The sequence below is a fragment of the Dreissena polymorpha genome, chromosome 9, assembly GCF_020536995.1.
Source record: "Dreissena polymorpha isolate Duluth1 chromosome 9, UMN_Dpol_1.0, whole genome shotgun sequence".
NCBI classification, from domain to species: domain Eukaryota; kingdom Metazoa; phylum Mollusca; class Bivalvia; order Myida; family Dreissenidae; genus Dreissena; species Dreissena polymorpha.
Genome location: NC_068363.1, coordinates 60,256,032 through 60,269,214, shown reverse-complemented (window position 1 = coordinate 60,269,214; position 13,183 = coordinate 60,256,032). Strand labels below are relative to the sequence as shown.

Genomic DNA, 13,183 nt, shown 5'->3' with positions numbered 1-13,183 from the left:
CAGTTTCATTGACAGGTGCAAATTCTAAATTCTTTGTGTATATGAAGATTTTGAAAGACAAGTACAAAGTCACTACAACTGGTAAACAATACTTTATTCTTTTAAAATTCGCATAACGTGTGCTATAACATGTTAATATAATGATCATCGACGTACGTGTTATCTTAAGCCCAAATACCAATTAGGATCACCAGGAATAAATATTGGCACAATATAATTTAAGGCAAAAAATAATGCCCATTTCACTGAAGACTAAACCAAACCAGAAAATACGCCTTAGTAGCTTCGACATAGTGAAATATTACACACCGTCTCATCGACTTCTTTCGTGTGTACGGATGTTGTTTGTCCTGGTTCCTGGCTGTCCGTAGATCTAGTAGTCATTGGGTTGCCTATTCAAAACAACAATAAAAATTGGTACTACACATAATCTAGTCAGTGTAAGAAAGTTCGTTAGTTATGAAACCATTAAGTACAACGCATTTGTATTAATGCATGTGTAGTAATAACAAAATCACTGTGAAACATACCCATTTTTTGCTCCGTGCATTTCTGAAAATTCAAATAACAAATACACATTATACACATTATCAGACAGACCGCATTAAAGTAGAGCATGACGACGTTCAATGATCAAACATTTTAATTCACGGCAAAGATATTTGAATATCTGTATTTAAAATGAATAACTCATGAATGAACATGAATGTAATCATAAAACTGATTGGCTATATTTATAAAAATAATAATTCAAAAGACATTTAAAGCTGATTTAAAATGTGATATTTGATAAATATCAGTGATAAATCCATCACAGATGACATCTTTACAATAGAATGTACCTTTCTCCATGGAAGAGTTGGTACTCCATAATCATATCGGAGTTCCTCGCCAATTGCAATGTCTCTGTCGGCGAAAGTGCATAGATGGGGAGTTTGGTTGACTTCAACTATTTTCATTACACAAATTTGTTTTGCGTCTCCATTTTCGGCATCATTTATCATTCGACCCTCATGAAATATATCGTTGGTAGCGTCAATGCTGAATAAGACATTTAAATAAACACTTCTGATGCTTTATACTAAAATAACGCGCATGCCATATGTAATTATTATGGTGAAAAAACTAAAGATAATTCTTCTTCTAATGGCATGATTTAAACGTTTGATGTGCAAATTGAAAATAATTTGTAGTTACCAGCAAGATTTGTCTCTGTATTTAAAAAGTACATGAAGCTGACTTGAACCTCCTTTTCATACTCCTTTTCTAATTACCGTGCATGTTTTACTCGTGTTATCAGATCCCCTTTGTATTCGAGAAGAAAGTCTCCCTTTTTAAAAGGCTTAGTGGCAAAGACTCCTTCGCCTGAAATATTTATATTTGTAGACATTTTATATTAATAATCATTTTGGTCATATAAATGAAGGCTAGCTATAGGCGCCAATAGTTTTTTATTCATAAAAAATCAATAAATCTTTATGCTACTTCCATACTTCTGCCCAGTATTAAGTAACCCAATAGTCTATGCTTGTTTTCTTCTTTTTAATGGAAAGGGGCTACGATGTTTTTTATAATTTCTAAACGACCTTAAACATAATCATATACAAAAATATTTGTACCTATGACATCATTGACGGTTTTTACTTCAAAACATGGTGGATCAACGTAATTCTGGCAGTACGTTCTTGCGAGATCAAGGGGACTTGGACCCTTTTGGCTACTAAATGTTAAAATGGAAATGTCGATGAGAAAAACAACAAGAGCTGTCAGAAGACAGCGCGCTCGACTATTCAAGTGCTTGACAGTGTAAAGTAAGCCATCATGGGGAAATTGTTCATATTCAATAAGGTCAAGGTACTATAGTCATATTCTAACTGGAAGAGGACCATAATTGAAACATATTGATCGCTTATGTTTAAAAGAAGTGGTCCATTATAGACGATTCTGAGTTCAGATATGTTTTCCACAATCTATTGAACATTTGTACAGACATTAAACAAACTAATAAGATTGTATTTCAAGTTTGATAGCAAAAGCTTGGGTGGGATGGTTGGACGGTCTTAAAAAAAATGTTTTTTTTTTAACATGTTTAAAAAATGAGGAAAAACAAAAAACATTTTTTTTTTGGGGGGGGGGGATTTCTAGGGTGGGGCGTGTGGGATGGTTTGGGTGAAGTCCATTGTGGTATATCAGGTAAGTGTTGTTTTGTCAAAGTATGAATCAAATCTGATCCTAAATAAAGAAGATAAAGCAATTTAATCAAAATTTATTAATTTGACCTTCAGATTCAAGGTCAAAGGTCAAGGTAAAATTCAACTTACCAGGTACAGTACCCTCATGATAGTAAGAAAGTATTTGAAGTTTGAAAGCAATAGCCTTGATACTTTAGAAGTAAAGTCGATGTTAACACAAAATTTAACAAAATATTCAAAGTTACTAAGTGGAAAAAGGGCCATAATTCTTACAAAATGCTTGTTACAGTTGTCTGCTCTTGTTTATAGATTGGGTTTATGTTGGTCAAGAAGTATGCAAAATATGAAATCAATATGTCTAGGGACAATTAAAATATTTAAGGTGCTACGCAAACTTTAACAAAGAATTATTAATAATATGCATATTCGAAGTGGAAAAATGGGCCATAATTCTTACAAAATGCTGTTGACAGTAGTCTGCTCTTGTTTATAGATTGGGGCCATGTTGGTTAAGAAGTATGCAAAATATGAAAGCAATATGTTAAGGGACAATTAAAATATTTGAGGTGCTACGCAAACTTTAACAAAGAATTATTAATAATATGCATATTCGAAGTGGAAAAAGGGGCCATAATTCTTACAAAATGCTGTTGACAGTAGTCTGCTCCTGTTTATAGATTGGGGTCATGTTGGTAAAGAAGTATGCAAAATATGAAAGCAATATGTAAAGGGACAAAGAACGTTTTTTAGGTGGTACCCAAACTTTAACATAGAATAACCAATAATAGGCATATTCTAAGTGAAAAAAGGGGCCATAATTCTTACAAAATGCTTGTTACAGTTGTCTGCTCTTGTTAATAGATTGGGGTCATGTTGGTAAAGAAGTATGCAAAATATAAAAGCAATATGTCAAGGGACATAGAAAATATTTGAGGTGGTACCCAAACTTTAACAAAGATTTATCAATAATATGCATATTTTAAGTGGGAAAAAGGGCCATAATTCTTACAAAATGCTTTTTACAGTTGTCTGCTCTTGTTTATAGATTGGGATCATGTTGGTGAAGAAGTATGCAAAATATATAAAAGCAATATGTCAAGGGACATAGAAAATATTTGAGGTGGTACGTAAACTTTAACAAAGATTTATCAATAATATGCATATTTTAAGTGGAAAAAAGGGGCCATAATTCTTACAAGAGGCTTGTTACAGTTGTCTGCTCATGTTTATAGATTGGGGTCATGTTGGTTAAGAAGTATGCAAAATATAAAAGCAATATGTCAAGGGACATAGACAATATTTGAGGTGGTACGCAAACTTTAACATTCCAACGCTCACGCTCACGCTCGAGCTTACGCCGACGCCGGGGTGAGTAGGATAGCCCCACTATATATATAAATATATTTATATATATACAGTCGAGCTAAAAACTGCCTAGAGTTTAACGTATATTTATAAAATATATTCGTGAAATATGTACCGTAAAACAAGCTTTGTAATCAAATGATATTTTTATAAATCGATCTTTAGAATTCGTCTTCCAGTATTACTTTAACGTTTACATAAAAGCGCGTTATAATAGTAGTTAAAAATTGTAAACATAATTTAAAAAAAACTTACCTTAGTTAAATGCGTTTGTTCGCTCGAAACTCCATTTTTCCAACTTACTTTCACTAAATGATATAAATACCGAGTGTATGATTTTTAAACAGCGCAACCGGGGAACTGTTATAAGCCTGGATACACACTCGATTGTAATATGGTCAAGATTTGTGTATATTTTGTGCATGCCACAAACCCGCTAATCGGGGAAGGCGTTGGATTTCTAATTTAAATTGACAGTTTGGTATTTCATACACGTAGATTAGAGATTTTCGCCTAAAACCAACCGGGGAATTCCCCGGTTGGTAGGTGTTCCCGGTTTGTTGGTGTGTATTCATACGATTTTCCCCGGAATCGCCTTGTAGCTAGCTTCTTTAGTTTAGTTTCTGTTTTTCAATAATATTGAGAACATCTTACACCTGATAATTACTTATGAATAATTACAATATATTATTCTTAGTGAGTCTTTCCTTACATGTACCTTGTTGTATCCACTTTCAAGTTTAATAAAACTGAAACCAATGTACAAAGATTAAAATAACACTTTTTCTCCCCAAGATATTCTTCTTCATTGAAGAAGAGTACATAAGTAGGAATTAAAGGGTATGATCTACCTTTATAACATATTTACTTTTTTTAAATGCTTGTTCAATTATATGAAAGTATTATTTCTCTGTTGAACATTTTTGATAATGCTTCCTTTTTTGATTTCGCGGGAAGCGTTCTCAATTTTTCGTTTTATACCATGTTGAAGAAACTCTTTGCTACTGTCAATTTAAAAAAAAAGTTCATACTATTTTCTTATCTAAATGTATAATATATTTTTTAAACTTAATTTATACAAATATTGTTACCTGGTAAATATAAAATCCGATACAACAGGCTAGGCTTGATCTATTTTTAATCCCTCTAGATTTCTTGCAACACTTCAAAACCACTGGAATTGAACCATGTTTACAATCGGACCACTCGATAATTACTTTAAACTTAACCTTTAGTAACTTTCCTCATAAACCAGGTCTTTGGAAACATAATTATTCTTTACTGTCAGACATTATGTATGTACAGGAAATCAACAAAAAAAATGATGATATTAAACTTCAATATGCACTACCCATTTATAATTATCAAAATATAAACGATATTCCCGACAGTGAATTACAGTTTACGATAAGTGATCAACTTTTACTAGAAACCCTGCTTATGGAATTAAGGGGCAAATCTATTTCATATGGGTCTTATAAAAAAGAGAAACAAAACTTATAGAAAGCAAATTATTAACAAGAATTAAAGAGTTGAAAGAAAACTTCCTAGATGAAAACATTGAAGAACTTGAACATTTGAAAACTGAAATAAATAATATTCAGAGCACACGTTTAAAAGGATACATGCTAAGATCCAAATTTCAGTGGACTTTACAAGGTGAAAAGCCATCTAGATATTGTTGTAGCCTTGAAAAAATAATGCAATAACAACATCAATATATAAACTAAAAATGAAGATGATAGTGAAATAACTGACCAAACCGGTCTCCTTAATTAAATAGCATCGTTTAACCAGTCTCTTTATAAACACAATAATGATTCCAGTAGTGAAGACTTTAATAACTATGTAAAAGACATAAATTTCCCAAAATTAAACCAGAGTGAGTCCATTTTTATCGAAGGTATTATAACTTTAGAGGAAGCTTCAACTGTTTTAAAAAAGATGTCAAATAATAAAAGCCCAGGAAGTTCTGGCTTCAGTGCAGAATTTTATAAATTGTTTTGAAAAAAATTGGTACTTTTATTGTCAGATATTTAAATGAAGCTTATACGTGTGGTCATTTATCTATAACACAAACCCAAGGTATCATAACCTGTATTCCAAAGGGTGAAAACTCTAGGCTTTATATAAAAAATTGCGTCGAATTACTCTATTAAATGCTGTTTATAAAATTGCCTCTGGAGTAATAGCTAACAGATTTAAATTATTTATTGACACGTTAATACATAACGACCAGACGGGTTTTATTAAAGGGAGATACATAGGGGAAAATACTAGGTTAATTTATGACATTATGCACTATACTGAAGAAAACGAGATCCCAGTCTTACTTCTCTAATTGATTTTGAAAAGGCGAACGATTCATTGGCCTGGTTCTTTGTACAAGGTACTCTTTCTTTCTTTATTTTTGGTCCTGACATAAAACGTTGGTTTGAGGTTTTATATAAAGATTCTAAATCAGCCGTTTCTCAGTGTGGGTACTTATCTAACTTTTTCCCTATTGAAAGGGGCTGCAGGCAAGGAGATCCCCTCTCATGTTACATTTTTATCCTCTGTGTTGAAGTTCTGTCACTTGTATTGAGAAATAACAATAATATAAAAGGTATAACCATTCAGGGAACTGAACGTAAATTGTCCCAATTTGCTGATGATACTACTATTTTAAAAGACGGCACCGAACAATCCCTAAATGAGACACTTACTGTTATACATAATTTTGCATATATTTCAGGCCTAAATGTTAATGTTGATAAAACAAATGTTGTATGGATTGGCAAGAACAAATATAGTTCATATACAATAAAAACCAAATGGAAACTAAATTGGATGCACCAAAGCTTTAAAATGCTTGGAATACATTTCCATGTAGACCTGTCAAAAATGTTAACAATTAAATTACGATGAAAAAAATGTTAAAATGGAAAACATTCTGAAAAATTGGAAAAGAAGAATTTTAACACATTAGCAAAATTGTGATTATAAAAACACTTATTGTGTCATTATTCAGTCACCTGTTCATATCATTGCCCAACCCACCATTACCATATTAAATTCAATAAAATATTCTATTCTCAGTTTTATTTGGGATGGGCATAGTAAAATAAAGTTCACAACAATAGTAAAAGAACATAATGAAGGAGGTTGAAAAATGATCAATTTGGATGCATTTATTCCAGCATTGAAACTAACCTGGCTACAAAAACTTCAAACCTTTAGTGGAAATTGGATAGACATCACAAAACTGTATTTTGATAAGTATAAACTCTCAAATTGCAGTTATCATTTCGCTTTAGATAAAGCTAATACAGCTAATAGAATTTGAAATCCTTTTTGGGTAGATGTTTTAAAAAGCTTCTCACTTTATTGTAATAAATTGGATTTAAACACAGAAGAGTTTCTTAGGCCAAGGGCCCAATATCGAAACCCTCCCCCCCTAGCGGGATTTTGGCACACCTATATTTTCTTGAAGCTTAGGGTATATGTTAACACATTCCGGTTGTTGGATGATAAAGTAGCGCTGGATAAGGAAATGGCGGGGGTGTTTCCATGGTAACCACCGATATTTTTAATGTTTAGCATAGTTGTGTTTAAGATTCAAAACCATTGATTATTTTGGTTATAGCACCTCAAAAACAGGTCTGAAATATTATCAATGTATTTATTATTTATAAGGTAAAAAATAAATTTGATTATCTCATTTGCATATTCATGAATATTAATTAGATTATACAAAAATAGGGTTAAAATGCAGAAATATGCCATTATATAGCATATAAAAACCCTTTTTGTTGTCCTTTTTTATGTTGAAATCGTTGAACTAACAATTTGATGTTTGTAAACTATTTATTTATCAAGATACCACTTAAAAGATGCAAAATATTGCTTAACTACAACAAAAAATGTGGGTGTGGTTGAACCCAACACATAAAAACGATATGTTATGAATTATCAATAATCTAATATCATGTAATATGGCGTTGCATTGCAATTAAGGTCTCTAAGACAGACATACAATTGTCAATACATGCACATAACACACACGTTTCAATATGAATAGCTCGAACTACACACTTTAAGTAAATGTTAATGTTTGTTATCCTTGGTTTTGCAAATAAGAGCATAAGCATAGTAGGTATGGCATTGAATTGGTCAGTATTCAATCATAAATTGCAGGGGTTGTGTATCGAACGTTTATCAATCACTGTCATCATCAAAGATCATATCTATGTAGTTGTCAAACTCAACATCGTCATCAATGTCTGAGCCTTTGTCTTCATCATCCGAATTCTGACTGTCTTCATCATCTGGGATCGCAGACATAATGTCTAACAATTCTGGTGGCAGAATGTTACCCTCCGTCCAATGAAACGTCAGGTTTTCGTTTTCGTCTTTTGTCCAGCCATTGCCGATGGGACCAGGTGTAGTAGCATATGGTACAAGGGCCGCTTTCCATATCAACGACTGATAATTGGCACGAACAATGTGCATTTTCAATGACGAGCGGCATGGTGGTAAAAGACTTTGATCGATTCCATCTGTGTTGGTCAACACATTTGACGACTTCGGCTGGAACTTTTGTCGAAAACAATCAACGCGAAGCTTGTTGATGTCGTCATAATCAGGTTTGTTTGGATGGTACAATTTACATACAAATTGTTCTAGAAGATTGACATCAGTCTCTTTCATGTCTACCTCAGCTCCCATTCTACAAAACACTGGTAGGAAGTTTTCACTCTGTTCTAAGAGCTTCATGGGCTTAATCTTACCTTGGCGAACGAAAGCGCTGGTTGTGTCGCAACCTGTAAACGCATGCAGGCCTAGAAGTGCCTTAGACTGTTCTGCCCCACAGTTTTGTATGATGTCATTGACTCGAATTAGGCGTCTTTTGTTCCCTACTCCAGTATCAAACATGACTTGAATGGCATCTAATTGCTGGACATATGTGAGCAACAGAACTAAAACATCTGTGTCTGGGGATCGCACTATGATTGTTTTATTACTGTATTCCTCAGCGGCATGTTTCAGGTGAAGCATAATCCTGGTATCAGCCTCCTCCTGTGACGAGTACAGCTCATGGACTTGGACAGCATTTGTCTTCACACCGTCTTCACTGGATAAGCATATACACTTTTCACCACTTACAAAGAAAATTCTTCGTCTTTGGAGTGTTGGTGCGTACTTGTCTTTACTTCCTTCTGTAAGGAGCAGTTCAATCAACTGAGTTTTGTTTTCACTGTTGCACATGAATCCTTTCCAATCTCGGGGTAATTTTGTTTTACTTCCTTTTATCAGGAATGTGTCTGAAGCCCCTCTTCGTGTTCTCTCTGTTGACTTGATTGAATCTTCTTTATATGTGTCAGTTACAAAATCAACCCGTTCACATTTTGGAAGGCTCTCGAAGACTTTCTTTGCTAATTCCTCAAATGTTCCTGGCAACCCTGTCATTGCTTGAAGCATGGCATTCCCGTCGAAGATGTAGATCACTTGATTGGAAGCTGGTCGTTCCGGATGGTCAACCCCAGCTTCTAAGCGATGCATCAATTTCGCTTTATCTGTTTTCACAGGACAACCATCTGCCGTGGCTAGTGCCCAGGGAACCGGTCCAAGGGGATAACTGAGGGTTTTGTCTAAGCTAATGTCATGTTGTTCCGAGAGCATTACTAGCTGTCCGAAGAGATTCCGCTCTGCTTTGATCTCAACTACTTTCTTCTGAGACGTCGTCAGTTTCTTCCGTTTCTTTTTGTCATCAAAGGTTTTCAATTTCTGTTTACGCAGTGGTGTATAGAAACTGATTGTTTTTTCTACCAAGCGCTCATTCACAAACTTCGTATGTGCTTGCTGACCAATCTTGTTAGCCTCCAGTATATTCTGTTCAGATTCTCTTTCCAGCGGTGAACCTGATGATATACAATACAGTGCATCTTTATTGTCAACACAGAAGGGATTAACAAAGTTTTCAATCGATGTCAAAACCTTTTGTACGTCTCTCTCAGATGCAGTTTTGTTTGCTTGCCTATTATCCTTGTGTCTGTCGACATCTGTGGTTGACATCTCGGCAAGTTCATATGTCGCCTCTACATAGCTAGCACGAAGATGTCTCGTCATGCACCATCTGTGGTATGCTGCAAAGTTTCTGCTAAATCCTATGATTCCTCCTCTTGATTTGGCATGTCGGTTTATAGTCTGTTCGATTGTGATGTCCACGGCGTTCCTTGTACCCGGGATGTCTGACCTGCTGACACTGAATCCATTCTGTTTGAGAAGGTCTCTTGCCCCTGGATGCGTTGACTCTAAATTTATCAATGTCAAATGGTACACTGACAGGTACTTCGCATAATTCTGGTGATCATACGCAAAGAACAGTGGGCACATCTTTTGGATACATGTAACGTAAAGGTCGAGATCATTCTCCTTTGTTGCACGCAGGAAGGTGAGGATGAGCCATACTTTGTCAATGTAGTCGATCCAGAACTGGGCTGTTTTGCCTAGATGACCTTGTCTCACATTATCTTTGAATTCCAGATATTTCTGGTAGAATTGTACAAAATCGACATATGTGAGCATTTCAGCGAGTTTGTCATGATCTGGACATTCGGCTTATTGTTGCATACTCGCTATCGCTGTCTCGTAAAGCTGATAATCACCATCAACGAAAGAACGTGCAACAAATTCCACAAACAGGAGCCTTTCCAAAGCCTCTAAGGTCAACTTATGGACTCTCATTGCTCTGTTGTAGTGTTTCCCATTCAAAACTTGTTCCAAAGAACCACTAGCACAGATACCCGATTCAATAACTATTTCTGAGAATCCACTGCCTCGTAAACGTTTCCCAAGAGCCCCAAGATATGAAGCAAGTGTGTGAAAAGCACCCAGGTGAATAATTGTCTCTTTATACATTGCAGGGTTCTGCCATGTGATAGAGTATGCTTTCTTGGCCACAGCTAAATCAAATGTCACAAATGTATACTTCTGACCAACGACCTCGGATACTTTTTGTGATTCCTGGAGCACTTTCTGCACTGTAGCATTTTCTGTCATAGGAGCATTCACGGGAGGCAGGTATTCAACAACGGACTGTCTCAAATGTTCCGTTCCTGTGATTAATGACACCCATCCAGACCAGCTAGGCACTAACTGTTTGTCATGAAGTAAAATTTTCCTACACATGAACCAAGCAAAGTCTGACGCTGATGCTAGTTCGACTGTCTCGCATTCACCAACTGCAATACTTGATGTGTTGATAACTGGTTCAGCCTTGTTGGACAGAAAACATTCTGGGATATTTTCTGGTTGATAATCCACTGATCTAGTTCGTGTCATCTTGGCAGGTTGCGTCAAGGATTCACTTGGATCATCTGCAACTTCGTCGTCTGCTTTCTCTTGAATGACAATCCCATGTGCAGTGTGAGTAGTTCCAGATCCGGATGGAGTCTCCTCATTCAGGTCGAAGTTATCCCAGCATAAATGGGTAATAATATTGTTAGTTGGTGATATCGGTGCTGGGATACTATTCTCCCTTCCAACAGTGCTGTTGCACATGGCCGTTTCTAATTCTAGTATTTGGGAGTAGGATTGACAATGTCCAAAATGATTCATGAGAGTTAGAATCTCAGCACTACCCGTCATATGCCGCAAAGTCATTCCAAGCAAAAGATGTTTTGGCAATTTGAGTCTTCCATTGGTGACTGCGTGACAAAGGTCTTGTCCAAACGAATTAACAAGTCTCTGGGTCTTATTCGACACAGTCGAGTCATTTTTACCACACAAAAGCACCGTAAGAAAATGTTCCAATAAACAAGGCATGTTTTTTGACATTGACAATAAGTTTGATGCCCTTGGTGGCCATTCACTGAATGATTGTCCCTCCTTAAAGTCCAATATATTGCGTCTAAGCATCATGGCGCAATCTTCAACAACACGTTCATCGGATGCTGCCAATTCGAATGCTGTCTCTACAGCCTGACCTTTTAAGATGTTGCTAGAGTAGACAAGCTCACTCCTATAATTTGGTTGCCAAAACTGAATTTGACCTTGAAATTCTCGTAGCAGTTTATTCTTTAGTTTATCAGTTTTGTATGATGGGTTATAGAACTCCGGGCTGTTATCCATCATGAACTGCAAGTACTTTTCGCGTAACATCGTCATACGCATTACATTTCCGCCTTTAACAATAGATTGCTTTACGTAATCACATATGTACGTAAAAGCATTAGCATGAGCTTTGGTGAGACCGTCGTCAATAGCACTTTCCTCTAAGCTTTCCCGTGCTCTGGTGTACGCTTTCCTGCAAGTCGAATGGTAGCATACCTCTTTTGCGATGAGATCTACATTTCTGATTTTACATAATAAATTCTCATCACGCTTTCGATCAGCAGCATCCTTTATACTATTTTCAGCTGTAGCAGTGAGACATTTAGTAAGCTGTTCTTCCTTTCCTTTGATCGACCTGCGTACTTTTCCACAAAATATACACTCGTATGGAAAGAGTGTTGATTTTTCGGATACTCTAGACCGTTTTGATGCACTAGGATACTGAATTTTGGATTCATCGCAGGATTTCCTCTTGAGATAGCTAGATGAATTTGTAAAGCTTTGGTAACACCATCTATGTACGCCATGAATATCTTGATTAACCTTTTCAGGAACTAAAGAACAAATGTCATCTAGGCGAATGAGTTGATCATCTGAAGCCTGTCTTTCAGTCACAACACTCTTAATCTTTTCAAATGTTTTGTCAGTCAAAGGTTTAATAGTGGTGTCAGATTTGTTTTGTCTAAAGTGTATAATGCATATCTTTTCGCCAACATTTTAGCTGATCCTGATTTTCTCTTGCTTGATCTTTTAATTCTAACTGGACGTTCCTTGCCCATGGTATCTGGTTTTTGTAGCCTGAAAACATACAATAACGTGTACACTCATAATCTGGTAAAGAAAGAACACAGGTTAATCAATTATAATCTTTTAACATCACATAATCTACAACAATTGAAATCATATACATTTTGTTGGGTTTTGGCAGTATACCATAATATGTCTTCTGAAATATGACCCAAATGTGTTTCCATAGTTTTTTTTATAATGAATACTTAGCTTCATATTAACAGATTGTGATAATTTTTTATACACTTACATGAATTATATCCTATGTAAATTTAACTGAGTCATTCAAACTACTCTAACATTTATATCCAACAATATCCTCATTCCTACGCAAAACAATATTTTTTATCCGTCAAGAAAGTTTGTTGTCAATTTTAGAGCAAATATAGCGATCTGGACCGCTCGAAGTAGCGGAATTTAGATGACCATGTAACTAAAAAGACTACTAAACGAATAAAAGCTACTTACATCGACTGTAATGTTTATTTCTAAGAATAACATGATTATCTCCAGCAGACGACACGTTGTTGACACTGGAAACGGAAACTGTGAACGGTTGCAAAAAATATCTGTCGTGAAAATCACTCTAAATGTGAGGTATGGAGTTCCATTACCGACAACTATTTGCTAACATTTTCCAAAGACAGAAAGTTTACCCAAAATAAATCAATTATTTGTGTTTATTTCAATCGCCATCTCCAATCATCAGCAATAGTGCAGTAAATTCAAATAGTGAATGAAAG

General features: G+C 35.4%; 1 long non-coding RNA gene across 1 annotated transcript; it reads right to left on the bottom strand.

Moving 5' to 3' along the window:
• Positions 1–845: 845 nt before the first annotated feature.
• On the bottom strand, positions 846–3,994 carry LOC127843858 (uncharacterized). The gene is made up of 4 exons (XR_008032382.1): positions 3,813–3,994; positions 1,620–1,720; positions 1,198–1,365; positions 846–1,041 (listed from the first exon to the last, which is right to left on the bottom strand). It is a non-coding gene; the product is annotated as an uncharacterized LOC127843858 (long non-coding RNA).
• Between the last annotated feature and the right edge of the window lie 9,189 nt (positions 3,995–13,183).